This window comes from Perissodus microlepis, chromosome 14 (genome assembly GCF_051167445.1).
Source record: "Perissodus microlepis isolate ML-2025 ecotype Zambia chromosome 14, ASM5116744v1, whole genome shotgun sequence".
Classification (NCBI taxonomy): domain Eukaryota; kingdom Metazoa; phylum Chordata; class Actinopteri; order Cichliformes; family Cichlidae; genus Perissodus; species Perissodus microlepis.
The window spans coordinates 35,857,890-35,875,458 of record NC_140474.1 but is presented as its reverse complement, the minus strand read 5'-3'; positions in this window follow the sequence as shown (position 1 = coordinate 35,875,458).

Below are 17,569 nucleotides of genomic sequence, written 5' to 3'. Positions count from 1 at the left end.
CACCTCCTCCCTCAGCTCCCTTTGTTTTCTGCTTCTTTTCCTACAATGCCATATTTTCATACATGCACAGCAGTATGGAGACAGCAACACCACTGAGCATATTGGTGCACCTCTCTGTCTTCCTATCTGTGTTTCTCTCTCCAGCGTGCGCACGCACACACACACACACACACACACACACACACACACACACACACACACACCACCTCGGTGTGAAAATTGAAATAATGATAATGTATCCCTCAGTCTGCATCAAAGTATTGCCACTTCAAAAAAATGCCGGCAGGCATGAAATGCAAACGTGAAACAGATGGATTGAGCGGGAGGAAGGAGAAAGGAAGTGTGTGCGCGTGTGCGTGTGTGTATGTATCTTCTTTTTTTTGCTTTGACCATCCTCCTTTTACTTTGTGCCTAGGCACACAGTTTTGTGTGTGTGTGTGTGTTACTTTGTGGAGGACAGTTGCTGCATGTTAGTCAGGGTTGATGTAAGCATTTGGAAGGACATGCCTGTGTGTGTATGTGTGTGAAGTAAGAGTTGATATTTGGGTTTTTGACAGCAGGTTTTCAGTTTTTGTGTGTTGTCACCGAGTATGTCCCACCTGATTAAGACTGCTGCAGTTACGACTGGACTTCCTCGTTTGTCAGTAGTAAAAAAGCATCTGTGTTATTTCTCCATTACTTTCTGTTTCAGCTGTGTGTCCAACGTCACACTCATACCTGGAGTCAGCTTTAGCAGAGTTTTACATAACAACACCAATTATTGCTTGCTGAATTTGTAAAGGTAATCCACAATGATAACATATTCCCTGTAGACAGAAAACCAAGGACTAAAAATAATTTTACAGATCACCAAATGATGGGTCACTCATCACAAACTAAAGGACTTTATCATTTATTTGCAGTGTACAGTACCTTGGACCTTTTTTTATTAGTAATGGTAAAATGGAGAGTGACACTGATGAACACATGGAGTGTGTTTTCTGTAACAGTTCAGGTGTTATACTTCTTCTGTTATACAGTAAAGATGGAGCTGAACTTAAAACAAAGCATTTTGGTATATCATATATATGTTCCAAACCACGCCTCTAGTCATGCTCTTTAGGTAATGTCTGAAAGAATGAGACTATGATTCAAGAGAAAACTATGAATTTCCTTCATCAAGTGCCTGGGCTGTCAAAAGGTGTCCAGAGCAGAAGCTTTGTGCCCAAGCGAGCCAGCTCAGGCATTTCATTAGGATTCTTTCAGATGTCCAGCAGCAGCAGCTAAAGCCAGCCTCAAAGTTACATAAACTAAAATGCCATAATAGTGGAAAAATAAACAGGACACCAATGGAAGAATATTCATAGTAAAGAATGAAATGTCTGTGGAGCATAACCTTAATTAGTATCAGCTAGTTAGCAGAGTAATAACTGACTAGCTTGTGGAAAAACACTAAATGAGAAAAAAATGACTTAATGATTGTATTTCAAAATAAAACCAAGCAGTCAACAGATATGCAAAGAAGGTTAAGCTCAGGCTTAGTCCCTGCTTTAAAAAAGCTGAAACGTACTGTTCAGATTTGAACTCTGTTGAACTTATTCAACTGAAATGTTATTTCCTTCAGTAACACTGAATCATGTCGCAGTCATCCAGGTCATCGTAGTCTAAGGAGCTTGGAAAGAAAAGCGTCTGGACTTCTTTAAGTTGCTTCAAGCCCTGGACACTCCCACAGGGCTTGAATATGGGACTCTCCACCATTTGACCCTAGAACTGAAGAAGCTTCTCGGATGAGAGGTGAAACATCTTAAAGCAACTTAAAGAAGGTCAGACGCTTTTCTTTCCAAGCTCCTTAGACAACACTGACTCATGTTTCATTTAATGACCTCTAACAGTTACTAATTAACAGTGTTGGGTAAGTTACTTTAAATTAGTAACTTAGTTACATTACTAGTTACTTCTATCAAAAGTAACTCAGTTACTTCAAGTTACTCGTTACTTTCAGAGTAACTAGTTACTAGGGAAAGTAACTTTGGTTTTACTCAGAATTCTCTTGTTAATGTGTTGCTTCTGTAACTGGATACCCAGCAAGATTGCCAGTCTTCTAGCTTGCTTACTTGCCACAAGTGCACTGTGCCACCTACCAATAGAAAGGAAAAAATAATGTGCACATTTCCACGAGAGAAATCCCACACCTGATTCTATCCTAGCCTGCTTTTTACATCCAACACAAAAACTGCAGTCGTGGTGCTTTCGATTGTACTCAGAACTCGGAAATTCTGCCTTCTGAATAGGAAGATGTAGGTAACACCAGACTGCAGATGAGCTGCATACAGAGCTGGACTGGGACAAAAAACTCGTTCCGGGCATTTTGACTAGAGACCGGCCCGCCATTATAGGAAAAATCATAAAGCCTTTGAATGCAAACAAACACTGTTGTGACAGTGATGTACACTGTTCTGATGGTATATATGTATCAATCTATCAATTGTTTGTTGCAAGACTCAGATAATTATTTTTTTAAAAGTGAGACATTTTAAATGAGAATAAGAAAGTATTTCCTTGTGCCCCCCTTTCCCTTTTAATTCCCTACATGGACCCCTGGCAACACTTTGCTAGACCCGCCCCTGCACAGTTATCAGCTGTCAGCTACTTAGAAAAGGATCCTGGTGTTATTTGTCTCTCAGAAACAGTTCATAACTTCCCTTCAACTCATTCATGTTAACTAAAAGGTAAACCTGTTTCTCCATCACAGCGCTGATGATTCAGTAAGGACATCTCCTGGTTTCCATATTCAAACCGATATCATGACCAGCAGCTTTACAGCTGTGGCTCCAGCAAACATCAGCTGATACTAGAAATTAATATTAAATAAATTCTAACAACAGCTGATCAAGCTTAAAAGTGTTGCTGTTGTTTACCGCGACCTCCGCTGGTTTCCTCTTTCTGGCGCAAAGTGGGCGATAAACAAACAAGAGAGAAAAGCCGATCAGCTGATCACTGATCAGTTTCATGATTGAAGTAGCAACAGGAGAGGGAGGGGAGAGGATGAGAGAAGAAGAGGCAGCTGTGCAGCGTAAACACAGAATAACTCCAGCTTTGTGTCTTTTTCATTGTAGCTGAAGTCCGGGACAAACTGTGTTCCTTTTCACCTCAATACGAAACGCATGATATTTTCTCTGAATACGAGACGATTCCGTTTTTTACGGGATGGTTGGCAACTCTAATAATTAACCTTATGAACAAAATAAAGTTCAACATCAGTAACATCATAGCACCCACCCAGCTGTATATAAACTCCGTCATGCTAGCTAGCACGCAGTACGAAAAAGTCAGCATAACGAAAATAAACTCCACCTAAACTTGGTTCATATCTGACCCAGATGGACTGCAGGTTATAACTTCTTACCTGAAGTTCAGTTCACCTGATACTCTCGGACCAGCGGCTGCTTCGGGTCTCTCCTCTTGCCTACCTTTTCCTTCATCCACCTGCTGGCCTCCACCACTTGCTAATGTTATTGAATCTGTGGAAGCTCCGCGATAGCCACCACACGAAGTAACGAATAACGAGCCTATCTAAATCCCAGTAACGAGTAACGCGTTCCCGGTTTTGGCATAATAACTAGTTACCGTGCTCGTTACCACAATAATAACGTAGTTACTGTAACGCGTTACTTAATAACGCGTTAGTCCCAACACTGCTAATTAATGTCTGAAATTGCTTTCAATAACACCTTTATGACTTCAGGTTTTCTGAGGGTGGGTGTTGAAGCAGCATCTATTTAAATTTCAGGACCCGAGGGTTCACAGCAGAATAAAATGTCTGAACGAGATGATCAATATTATTCACTTTTTAACATTTTGAGCTTTTGATCATAACTATATCTAGTCCTGTATTCAGCTCATGAGAGACCTTGAATGTTTTACTTCATATCTATTGGAGCAACTGTCCATTTGCACAACTGTGAAGTTGTTCTTTCAGACCCTTGTGCGCCTTCTTCTTCATTTGGGATTGCCTTGTCGATATAATTAACGTGCTTGCTATTTGCTTGTGTTGTCAGGCTGGACGTTTTGGTACATAAGTTTGTTTTAGCCTTTTGTGGCCCTAATTAAGAAATACTGAACTGACTTTGTTCACTTAAATTTCTCCTCGGTTTAAAAACACAAATTTTGCTTATGTGCTACATGTTTGTAGAGTCTGGCAAAAGCAGTGTGAGTATAATAGATTTGTTGTTGCTATTAAATAGCAATGAAGTGCTGAGGTAACCCAGTTGTCTATTTTTCACCAGCATGCACAGACACAAATACATTTCTTTGTTTTTGGTGTACACAGGTCAGTTGGTGCCGTATGGCAGCAGACATAATTAGCGTCTAATCGGCATGATGTTTTGACTGCCGTTGTTTCACAGTTCACTAGCTGTTTGGGCTACCAGTGCTGGTAGCTAGTTACCCCATGCAGGGCAGCAGGTGAATCAGCCAGCAGGGTGCCATCTATGCAGGTGGATAGAACATCTCTTGTTTTTTTTAATGTCTTCACCTTAAAATACACTAATTTATGTTAAGCGGGTTTGTTAAATGTGAATGGCTGCAGGACCGTAAAATTTCAGGAGGTGTAGCCTGAGCTTGTGCATGGTCACAGTTTGTTGAATTTTTAGAAAAACATAGAATATGCCAGGAATGCACGCAAATACACAACAGTACTTGTAAACACAAAGTGCTCAGTGGCTCATTAGTCTGATGTCTGATAATATAACAGTAAAATCACTTTGTTTTCACTGTATTTTAGACTGTTGCTCAGGGACTAACCAGCTGTGTGTGGAAGGTAGACACACATGTAGATAAACACAATTTTAACAGCATTTGTTAACAATGTGTTTTCAGATTTTCAGATTACGTTTTGTTTTTCTTGGGAGGTATTTATTTTTGCAGCCATTTCCTATTAGAAATGGCCGATTATATCCCTTATTTTTAAATCAAATTATTACATTCCAGTAATAGAGAGAACCACTGTAGAAGAAAATTCTGATATGTAATGATAACAAAATTATCACATTTTCAAGAGTTCACAAAATGTGATATTTTATTTTATTTTAATAATAATAGAGTCACCCGAGCATAGAGTATAAGAAATAAAATAGAAAGTAGGTAAAGTTTTTAGGCAAGTCACTACAAAATGTGCATCTATCTATCTATCTATCTATCTATCTATCTATCTATCTATCTATCTATCTATCTATCTATCTATCTATCTATCTATCTATCTATACATACATACATACATATATTATCCCATAAATATGTTGGCAATTTTGTATGTTTATTATACTAAAAGAAAACTCTCTGGAGAAAAGACTGTGTGCTAGACACATGATGGTGCAATACTAATGTATTCATTATTTGACATTATTTTCCAATGGAAATATGGTCAAACTGAGATTATTTGAATATGAATGAAATTTTCAATCAAGATTTCATACTTCCATTCACATATGTAGCTATTTGTATACTCAAGGCACAGTGTAGACATATGAAATGCATATATCATTTTCATTCAGGAAATGGAAATCAAACTGAAAGTAGAAATTACTCAAAGGTATCACGGTAGCATTACTGTCTTTTCTAAATAACCTATACATAGAAAATCATTCAGTTTAAGAATAAACGTGAACATACAGTTGGATGACTATTTAAATTAACAATGATTTCCATTACCACTCACACACTGTAATAAATGCCTATGAATTTCAGAAGCAAGATGTTTCTTTTCAATAATAGGTACAAGCCAGTGAAATGACCAGACAAACAAAACAAAAGGTCTTTATAAGAACTGCTAGAGGAGGAAAGTGAGTATTAAATTTACACATACATAAAATCTTTGGGTTTTTAAACTGGTTTATAACTCTTAAAAAAAGTCATTTCAATAATCATACACAATAATATGTAACATGATATTTCATACATAGACAATTTAGTAGACATTTGTACCACAACCAACATCCGGCCTCACTGTAACTACATGTAAAGCTGAAGCAAAAGTTTCTTTCATTGTTCTTTAGTCTAACAATTGCTTTCTTGACTACTGATGAAAAGTAAGAATATATAAAAGAAAAATTGCTCAAAGTAAGACATTCTTTTGTTTTAACAGTTTTTAAATCTGAATTTAAATACCCAGATTCATCTAATAAATACTAAAATCTGAAGCCCTCATGCCAAAGTGAACGATAACTTGGGTGGATTTTGAAATAGTCTCATTGTCCGTATCAGTGTACCAGAGTTAGATCTGAAAACTGAAAACTGCAGATTTCATGGAAAAAATTATTCGGTTAATACTGATGTAACCTTAAAAAATAGCAGCTCCATCAATGCTCCGTCCATTTTAGTCATGCTACCCAGCTTTACTCCCGTCCAAACTGGTCATGGTGAATGAATGAATAAAAAATAAAAAATAAATTAGTCTTATCTTATGTGTGCACATATTGTCATAACTTTTATGTAACAGTATTTTCCCAATACCTAACATTTCATTTAGCATCATTTACATGCTGTAAGTAGACGTGCATTCACAGCTCCATTTAATGTATGTGATGTTCCACATCATGAACTACTATATCTATATATATCTCTATATATCTATATATATCTATATCTATATCTCTTCCTCTCTCTATATATGTATCTATATATATGTATGAATAAATGTGCTGTTTCAGTTTTACATATTGTGTTACATTTGTAGCAGACTGCAGTCGTGGAGTGGCCCAGTACGTAAATCCTGTGGTGTGTGTGTGTGTGTGCATGAGATGGACTGGTCCTGATAGTGTTGTAAGTGCTATACAGTTAAACAATAGTACGCGGTGAGGAAGCACCCGTGCTGAGGGTGTCATATATTACAAGAAAGGCAGCCTCCAAACAAATTACGGCTGTGTCTTTGTGTTGTTCTTAGCCCTCCATCTCTTCCTCTCTCTCTTTCCTAGTGTTATATATTTTCACACCTCACTGAGTCCAGTGCGCGCGCGCGCACACACACACACACACACACACACACACACACACACACACACACACACACACACACACACTGGTGTCTGACTGTATCCCCCACCCTCCTCTTCCTCTCTGTCATTCCTTCTCTCCCTCTTTCTCCTTTACTGCATTTTCCTTCTTATTTCTCTTTCTCACTTCATATCACCCTTCTTCACTCACCCTACCTCACTCTCCCCTCTCCTCTCCCATCTCCCTCCTCCCTTCTCTTCTCTCTTGGGTCATGTTGCAGCAGCTCCAGCAGAAATAATAGGAGCAAAGGCGTGAGGTTGTTATTTGCATAGAAATAGCATGACGCCCCAGGCAGCTTCAGGAGAAGGACACAGAGATCATTTGTCTCAAAATTTTAATGAAAACTTTTGCTGAGGCAGAGATTTCTTTCCCTCTGCCCCCTCCCTTCTCCCTCCCTTTCCTCTCCTTCCCCCGTTCTTATTCTTTCACGTACCTTCTGTGCCGTCCGATGCTTGCGCTCTCTTCTTCCTTTTCTGTAGTAGCACAGTGTGATGTGAAATTAGATGACACATCACTATTGTGCTGCTCTGCACCACAAGCATGTCAGTCTTACTGGCAGTTTGTCAAACATTGCTGGAAATATGGAAGAACCGAAATGTCTCTGTGGTGAAGAGGGTTTCTGTGTGTGTGTTTCAGGCACACACACAGTTAGCCTGAACATACAGGATACCATTGAGTATGCGACTTTGGAATTAAAAATTCTTCAAGACTTCATTAGAAATAACCACATTATCTAGTTTTTTCTGTTTTTGTGCAATTTTCAACCATTACTCTGAATAAATAAATAAATAACTTAAAAAAATTCAATTAGCATTATTAGGGATGGGTATTGATAAGATTTTCAAGATTTCGATTCCATTTTCGATTCTGTTTAACGATTCGATTCTTTATCGATTCTCTTATCGATTCTTTTTAAAAAAGGAGAACACTAAGGTCGATTAGCTCAGAACTTTGTTTTATATCTTCTCTTTGAACAAGATAGACATTTAGGAGTAACATGGCCTTACAAACCCAACAGTGAGATCTTAAGACAGGGGTCCCCAATCTCAGTCCACGAGGGCCGGTGTCCTGCAGGTTTTAGATCTCACCCTGGGTCAACACACCTGAATCACATGATTAGCTCATTACCAGGCCTCTGGAGAACTTCAAGACATGTTGAGAAGGTAATTTAGCCATTTAAATCAGCTGTGATGGATCAAGGACACATCTAAAACCTGCAGGGACACCGGCCCTCGTGGACTGAGATTGGGGACCCCTGTCTTAAGAGATCCAGCCTACGGCTCTTCAATGGGGTGTCACGGGGTCCCCAGGAAAAAAGAATTGTAGATGTAAAATAATAAAATAAATATTCTTCTGTAGCAATAACAAAGTATAACATAAATTGTTCTGTAGCAGTTACACAAGAATATCCAGTAATGTCCCTGCCTACAATTAAACACATTCACTTATCTAAAATCGGGGCATCTGCTGTGGCAAATGGGTTCAAGCCTTTTACCACAAACTTAGTCACTGCTCGGTGACATTCGTCTATCCTGGCCTGAAAGGAGACACTAACAGTAGACTGCAGCGAGAACTGCCAGCATCTGAGCCAGACTCTGTCTCTCTCATCATGGTCACCTAAATGCACAGTAATGGCAGGTTTTGTAATAAGGCAGATCGCATTAACATAATATGCACTGTTAGTTGATTATTTACCTGCCGCATTAACAGGAGAGGACGTGCAAACGTTACCGCTGCTGCTGGGTTGAGATTCACGAGTCCGGAGCGGAATTAAAAACACGACATTCATTTAAGGTCATCGCGTGTTTTGTGAGCAAATGCTTTTGCATATTCGTAGTGTTTCCTCCCTTTGATGAAGTATCTACTTTGCAAGTATTGCAAGTTGCCCTGTTGTCATCCGTTCTCGTAAAGTATAACCAAACTTTTGAGGGTTTGAGCCGCCATGTTTCCTGCCAGGTAAATGACGCTCCGCAACGTGGTGACGTCATTCGGGGCGACTGGAATCGATAAGGGAATCGTTTGCAAAAATGGCAAACAATTCCAAGGAACTGAAACACCGGTTCTCAACAAGAACCGGGTTTCGATACCCATCCCTATTCATTATGGGGTAAAGTTAAAAAAAAAAAATGTTTGACAAGATATTTTTGTTGATTTAAAAAAAGCTCATTAATTATGATTACTTAATAGGTTACAACATTATGCATTTTCATTTTTTATTGATATTAATAATGGATATATTAACACAAATCAATAAGTCTATCACATTAATAACCTTCTGTGTTTCTGTAGATTATAACTGTCTTGTTTCTCAACAATCACTATTTTTAGTTAGACATAACAGCAGGAATGCCGTTGTTGATTAACTGCATGATGTTCAGCTTACAGTGTACATAGGTGCTCTTTATTACCTCACCTGTGAATATCAGCAAGCACAATGAAATCTTTTCACAATAAACAAAAGGCTTGATTCCAGTAGACACAAACAAACAAACAAACAAACAAACAAACAAACAAACAAACAAACAAACAAACAAACAAACAAACAAACAAACAAGAAAAACATTGATTTGTTTACTTTTATATCCAGATGATCAAGTAAACAAAATCATAAATTCAACTGCAATTATAGTTATTTTTAGACAGAATATTTGTCTAAATATTGATGCATTTAAATGCGTTATTGCATTATTCCCGTTCTCGTGCTCAGTAAGGTTGATGTGATGCTCTGCTGTCTAGTTGTATGGTTGCCCCAGGCAGGGAGGTTCTGTGCTGGCCTGGCACTGGCTTTCTGGCTGCTCTGCTGATGTGTTCAGACAAGTCACTGGGCTCAGCGCCAGGCTGAATGCCAACTAGGGTCAAGCTGATATACAAAGCTGATATTAGTCTGTTTGTTTGTTGTAAAAACCAGCTCTGGGTCCTGCACGGCCCCTGCAGAAAACTAAGATCATGACTCCTCACAGCATGAAACAGATGTTGAGATCCAGACCCTGTTTCTGCTAAGTTGCACCATCCAGCCTGCTCTCCATCGGGACCCGAAGAAGCCTAGTCAAACTGATTTTCCATACCTTTGAAGTAAATCCATAACAAACCTTAGGCTGGATCTAAGACATGTTTCTTAAGGTACAGATTTGAACGCGCCAGCTTGGCGTTTTAGTGTGTACTGAGCAAACATAGCCTTGAAGAATTACTCTCATACCAGTAACAAAAATGCATTTTACTCAACTAAATCTGAAATAGGAACAAGATAAATACAGTCAAAGCAACAACAGTGGTGAATGATTTCATGTTTAGATAGATGTACTTAAATAGATGTACTTATCTTCCTAGTCTTCCCCTCACACAAGCACTCTTGATGTAGAACATCCTTCTAGCTAGCAATGAACGGCTGAGATGAGATCCTATCCATTTATTTCCAGACGCACATCTTTAAATATGACCATTCTGCTTTTCTTTCCAGTACTAACTTAACTGCTTCATGTTGAGCTGATTGTTAACAGGTGTTTTTTTCTTTTCAACTTGAAGATGTTTTATTCATTATTGTCCTGAGCTCCTTCAGTATTGAACTTCTTGGAGTTGAATATTATTGCAGAATTGTTAACTATCACCTGACTGAACATGGCTGTGTAATGGACAGACAGCATTTGAAGATGTTACATATAGAAGACAATAAAATCATAGTACTGTTACTGAAATAACTGTTGTGATCTGGGAACAATGAAACATGGCTAAAACTAGGTTTAATAGTGTAAAGAAAAATGATAATGAAATGTTTATTAATTTAGTTGTCTGTTTGGACTTCCTGCTTGTTGATTAATTAGAGCTGAATAGAAATTTAATTCAGAGAAAATTTGAACAATCAGATGGTCCTTTATGAGCAGGACTTGAAGACAGTGGGGAAGAACTACCTTTGACCAGAAAGAGACCTCGGGGAAAACCAGGATGCTTGTTACTGTAATAGCCTATCATCTGGTATGTAAGAGCCAGATTGAGAAAAAACAATGCATAGCTAAGCTTCATGTAAGGTTCAACTGAGTGCTGACAGAAATATCTACTAAACTGTTTGTTAGTAAATATGTATACATCGTCATTTCCCTTGGCCAACTATATCGACCGTATAATGTAAGCTAATGAGGTGCTTGTTTTCTGGTGGAAAATGATGCCTTGATTTTGTGAAATGTAGCGCTTGACTAGTTAACGTATAACCTTAGTATACTGTAACCTGTAAAAAGCTTTATAAGTCAATACATAAATGTTTTGAGGCAAAGTTACTTGATAGAAATTAAAACAAAATGAACTTGTGGTTCTAGACTTATGGTTAGCACGTCCCGATGAACGCTGAGTTTTGGCTCCCTCCATATTCATTTTAATTTAGGCTTTGTTTTGTTAACTCTAAATAAATACCCAGAAGTGTTACCAAGCTGATGGCTGGTGTTTGGGGGAGGTGTGTACAGTGCAGATGACCTTTGTTGTTGTTAGTTCATCACTAATTAAATGAGGCATGACTATACAACCATCTGCAATTTGTGTGTTAACTCTTGCTGTCTTTAACTAAACCCCAAGTTAAATTTTATTGGTTTTAACAACTTATGACCAAACGACAGCACAGATTTAACACACAAGTATAAATTCAATGTCAATCTGAATGTTAACTCTGCCACTGAAAAGCAGCTGAAAAAAATGTTTGTGTAACAACAATTCCAACCTTCTCTCTCTCTCTCTTGCACACACACACACACACACACACACACACACACACACACACACACACACACACACACACACACACACACACACACTTCAATATGCACTCATTTATGCATGCTATCACCCACCTTTACCCCCTGCAGTGCTCGTGAAGGATGCACTACCCGTACAGCTGCCACCGAGCAGGAGAGCTGGTGAGTGGGAAAATGGGTGGTGTGGAGTAACCCCACACTGCAAAAGGCTGCTGGGCCATCCTATTGACACCTTAACAACTCTCCACCACCATCAATCCATCCACAACTTCCCCAACTCCGCCCTCTTGACCGACACCTCACAGGGTGCAGGGTTATTCTGAGCCCAGCTGGGGGATGATAGTGATGATCTTGATGATGAGGATGGGTTGAGTGGTGGTGGTGAGGGAGGGGGTGGGGGGGACATTCTCTCCAGCCTGCACCTAGGAGAAGAAGCATCAATTTCGTTAACAAATGCATTACAGTCATCTTTATCTGGTTATCACGGCCACAGCTCCACTCAGCCGAGAGCAAACTGGGAGAGAAAAGAGACCTCCCAGAACGAAAGGGGGGGCAGTGGTGTGGGGGGGTCTACAGTAATCTGTGTAAACACATGGTGGCCTCCCTCCTTTCTTCTAGAATATTAATCAAGTTTCAGACAGGCTTGAGAGGCATGTGTGTTTGCCTGTTGATGTGCATGCATGTGTGGAGATGGCGAGATCTTCTCTATTTGCCATCTCGCTCTGGTGTACGTGCGTGTGCGCGTCATCATCTCATTCTTCCACCAATTCAAGGTGACCGTGCTGGCTGACGCCTGAGGGCCCCTAGGGCACCACTGACAGCTTTAGGTTCTAGTCAGAGATTTGTAGCCCCACCTATCCTTGTCCTCCCACCAGTACCCATAACACATCAGGGCCATAAAATAAAGCCCCACCCCCACCCTCCCAGGAGTGATGGCCAAAGAGGTTAAAACAAAAGAGGTGACAGATGAGAGCTGGGGTGGTTACAAAAGACGCTCTCCCCATTTGGGACACAGAGCCTTATGGAGAAAAAATTTTGACCTTGAAGGTTAAAGGTCAAGAGTCTAAGCAGGTGAGGGGAAAATGAGTTCTGTGGCCTCGGTGTCACGCTTTACAGAGATGCTGCTGTCCCAGATGCAAACGTCTAGGCATTAGACAAGATGCACACAAATACAGTGCATTATCACTGCGGTATATAACATATCAACCAATTTCCTAATGATGCCAATCATTACCATTGTTGTTTGTCATTATTCCAATTTACACCATTCACATTTCACATTACTTCAAGCCATGGCTTTATACATGGTACTGTTTTAATATGCACACTTTTGTCCTGCTGTGTGCTGTTGATGGCTGGTTGATGGCTGAGGATGAACTGCATACACACACTAGGCCTGCGCATGTATAGATCTAGTCAGTGTGATCAGAATTTTATGGAACTTTATCCATAAAAATCATCAAAATCAAATATGGCAAAGCATCAGTTTAAGAAAATCTTCTTGGGATTGTTCAAACAAATTCCTGGGCGACTGCTATTTTTAGATCACTCTTCTGACATGCACTGTGTGCTGTGAGGTTTCTCCACAGACCTCAGACTGAAAAACAGAAAGCATACAAGGAGAAGGAGCATTCTCATCACTTTTTCAACATTCACTGGGTTATGCACTTTTAATTAAATTAAATCCTCAGAATGACACTTTTATCAGAGGATTCAACTGTGATCTCATCGAAGTGAGATGCATCAGGCCTTAACTTGCCTTAACTTTGCTGTGTACAGTGCCATCATGTACTGGCTCAGAGTACGCTGAAAATACAGATTTTTTTTTAATGCATACAATCTCCACTTGCCACCTGGCCTGATTTTCCTCCTCTTGACTCCCTGTGTCTATTTCCCAAAAATGATATTCACTTGTGGAGATTCAGCATGCATTGCAGAGGTACAACTACAAGAGGACATTACAGGACTGGAGTGATCTTAAAATAGCAGCAGCACAGTCCAGGGGTCCACATGAAGATGATCTTGAGTGATCAGCTGAATTTAAATCTCAATTTTTAAGCTGAAAATTGGAGTTTTTCAATTTATTTTCAAGAACTTTTTGCAAGCAGAGTGTGATAAAAAAGTTGATCTACACACACACACACACACACACACACACACACACACACACACACACACACACACACACACACACACACACACACACACACACAGCTACATACACACACTTCCTCCCTCCTTTGTTTATGGTGTGAGGGTATCAGCAATCTCGGCCTGCCTTTCACAGGAGCTGAGGGCTGTGCCAGGGAACAGATGGTGGTGGCTAGGCAGGAGGGCAGCAGGGCACAGAGGCAGCGGGCACAGCAAGAACACTGCCAATCCTGTGGCCTTGGCTGGGTGAGAACAAGCAAAATCCTGATGCAGGGTTTTTTTTTAAAGTGGAACAAACACTGCATTATAACTGTGGTAAGAAAAGTTGCAACAGCAGCACATTCCTGTTGCAAATGGAAGAAAGCCAGTTTCTGTTTTGTTTTTTTTAATGCTGGCAAATTAGCGCATGGTTAGAATTTGTGCTAATAATAATTTGTGCTAATTTGTTTCCTGATAAAACTGTGTGCACCTAAGAATGCATCGTACCATTTCTATAAGCAGTCACATCATCATTAATCACTAGCACCACAGTTCCACTGGCAGCCACACATGTCCATGCCATTTTCTTCCACCATGTTTGACAGATGATGTTGTATGCTTCGGTCATGAGCTGTTCCTTTCCTTTCCTATCTGGTATGTTTTATGTTGTGGCTGTTCCCTCTATACAAAGTTTTACAAGAACTACACAGGCTCCATCAGATCATTTCTGGCAAGCTCTAATCAAATTCTCTTATTCTTGAGCTACCACATACAATCAATTCTATGTCCTTCATCTCTTTATCTTTTTTATGGAATAATGAGGGGAAACGTATCAGCAGGAGATCCCTTGAATTCAGTTAAATATAGTTTGACTTTATATATCTATTTCTGTGTGTGTGTGCATGCATGTATGTGTGTGAGACATTGGTCCATAAGTATCTGGACCAAACCTAAGTGTAACTGGGTTTCTTGCAAATGTTTTTAACGAGCTTAACGGCATTAACGAACAAACAGTGAAATACCCCAGCGGTGTAGCAGAGTCACTTTATCCCCTCAGTGTTTTTCTCATTTTGCTGAAGGGTTCTATTATTTTCCTTTGCATTCAGCATCAGTCTGTGTACACCTACTGCAAGATATACCTTGAACCCTTGCTCATTGTAATCCACCTACTCTTTATAGTTTAGCTTTGTTACTCCATTCATTAATTTTCAGAGTGTCTTTGAATTCAGCCCTGTATAGGTTGATGACTTTAATTTCCATCAAATGATGTGGCACCCTTTCATTTTTAACACATTACCTCGTCCATATCGGTATAGATGTCCAGCATGATCTTTTTCCCATTCAGATCAAATGTTTTTCAAAGTATTCCTTTAATTTATTTCAGCTGTTTACTGCTTAGAATAAAATCAGCATCTATACTGCTGTGACATAAGACAACACAGTTTGTGATGGAGTCTGTTGATAGTCTGGGGGGACTGGACACCATCTTTCGAGCTTCCTGAGGGGCTTAATATACATGGGTTTCCATGGATGCCCTCCATGACCCTTAGCACACAATCCCTCTGTCTTTTGCTGTCACACAGGCTGATGAAATGTTCTTTAATACCCAATCGACTGTATTGACATCCCCTTGGGTAGCAGGATTCCCCCTCAGGGGTGTAGAGTATTGATTTTGGGGGAATGTGGGTCTGTGGTGCCCTCTTGACATGTCCCCAGTCCCACTGCTATTATTGGAAGATTAGTAGGGCTATTACACCTCTCAGGCCAGATGGATGTGACACTGGTAGGAGTAGCAGTCAGATGACCCTCTATGTGAACTTCTTGGAAGAGAATTAGCTGTAGTCATGGATTTGAATTTGAACTTGTCTATTTATCTTTTAAACCAGTAAAATCAGATCCCATGAAACCATCAAAAGAAATGTAAAAAAATGATGATGTCAATAAAGACGTATTAAACAGGACAAAGACAAAGTCTTTATAATGAGCACATGAAGGAATTGATCTACTTAGCAAAAACTAGTTGAAAAGATATTGAAAAGAAACACTTTCTAATAACTAAACAATGCTGAGATTTAGTTAAAATGTGAAAAATATTCATTAATAAGGCATCTAGAAAACAACACCCCCTTATGTCTAAAGTTGTTTGAGAAACAGATTTAATCAATAAATAATAATAATAAAGGTGCAAATTACCAGTCTTGTGCACTGAGCATCACCATGCGTGTGTTAGTGAGTGAAAACACTGTAAAACAGCAGGCGTGTGCTCACTGTCTGCAGTCAGCATACTACTAAAGTTCACCTTAAGTTTGCCTAAGAGAAGAAGCTGTATCAGTCGAGCAAAAAAAACACAAAAATTAAAGCCGAAAACTGAGTGTAATTACATCCACCAAGGACGTAGACTGGGGGAAACAATTATTTGATCACCTGTTAAATTTGTAAATTTGATAATTTAGGAAGTTTCCGATTTTTATGATAGTTTCATTTTAATGGAGAGACATCGACTATTAACCAAAAATCCAGAAAAACACATTGCATAAAAGTTATAAATTGCCTTACATATCATTGACTGAAATAATGTTTTGATCCCCAAGCAAGTCATGACTCAGTATTTGATAGAGAAACCCTTGTTTGCAAGCATAGCGTTAAGTGTTTTTCAAGAATTGTGTTTTTAATATTAATATTTATTTATTTAATATTTATTTAGCATTTAATATTTAATTTTGAAATGTAATTGAAATTCTGCTTTCCACATGGAAAGTGCACAATCATGAAGTATGATAGGTACACTTGATGACTGTGCACATCACATATTGTCATGTTTAAGCAAATGCAAGATTTGGACTCAGCACATGGACGATGGTTTTAATGTGGGACCTTGATCTGATTGCAGAAACACAATTGGCAGCACAGTGGGAGAGGAGAGGCAGAATTAGCCGAGGCCAAGGTAAGTAAGGCTGTAGCTCAGGCGGTAGAGAAGGTCATCTACTGATTGGAAGGTTGGTAGTTTGATCCCAAAGTCTGCATGTCAAATACCCCTGGACAAGATGTTAACCCTAAGTTGCTCTCCGATGCGTCCATCAGAGTATGAATGGATGTTAGTTAGTAGAAGAAAGTGCTTGTGTGAATGTGGCATGTTGTATTAAGCGCACTGAGTACTCTGGGAGAGTAGAAAAGTGCTATATAAGAACCAGTCCATTTACCAACTAAAGACGGAGCGGACAGAGACTTCCAGGCTGTGGAGCCTACCACTACATGCTGCTGTGTATAGCAGCTGGATAGCATAGCAGTAAGACTACACGCTGTATCCAGTCTCTAGGCTAGACCCCTCATGCTAGCCGAGCCTACCTCGGACATGAGCGAGACACATAAAAAAGAAGCCATACCGGAGGAGGATCCAAATGCAGGACACACAGAAATCATCAAAAGTTAGATGTCTGTGCATGTACACTTTGCTCCTCCTCCTCCTACTTTGCCCTGCTTGGTTTTGTTGTACTGCTCTCATGTGACTCAGCAGCTGCTGCGTAGAGACATGTAGGCTGCAGTGAGCAGAAAGAGAAGCAGTATTCAGTAAAACAAATGAAGAAAGAAAGAAGGAACTCCTTCGCACAGAACAAGACAGTGAGCACAGAAATAGAGGCCACTGGCTACAAAGGAGCATTAGGGCCACATTAAGG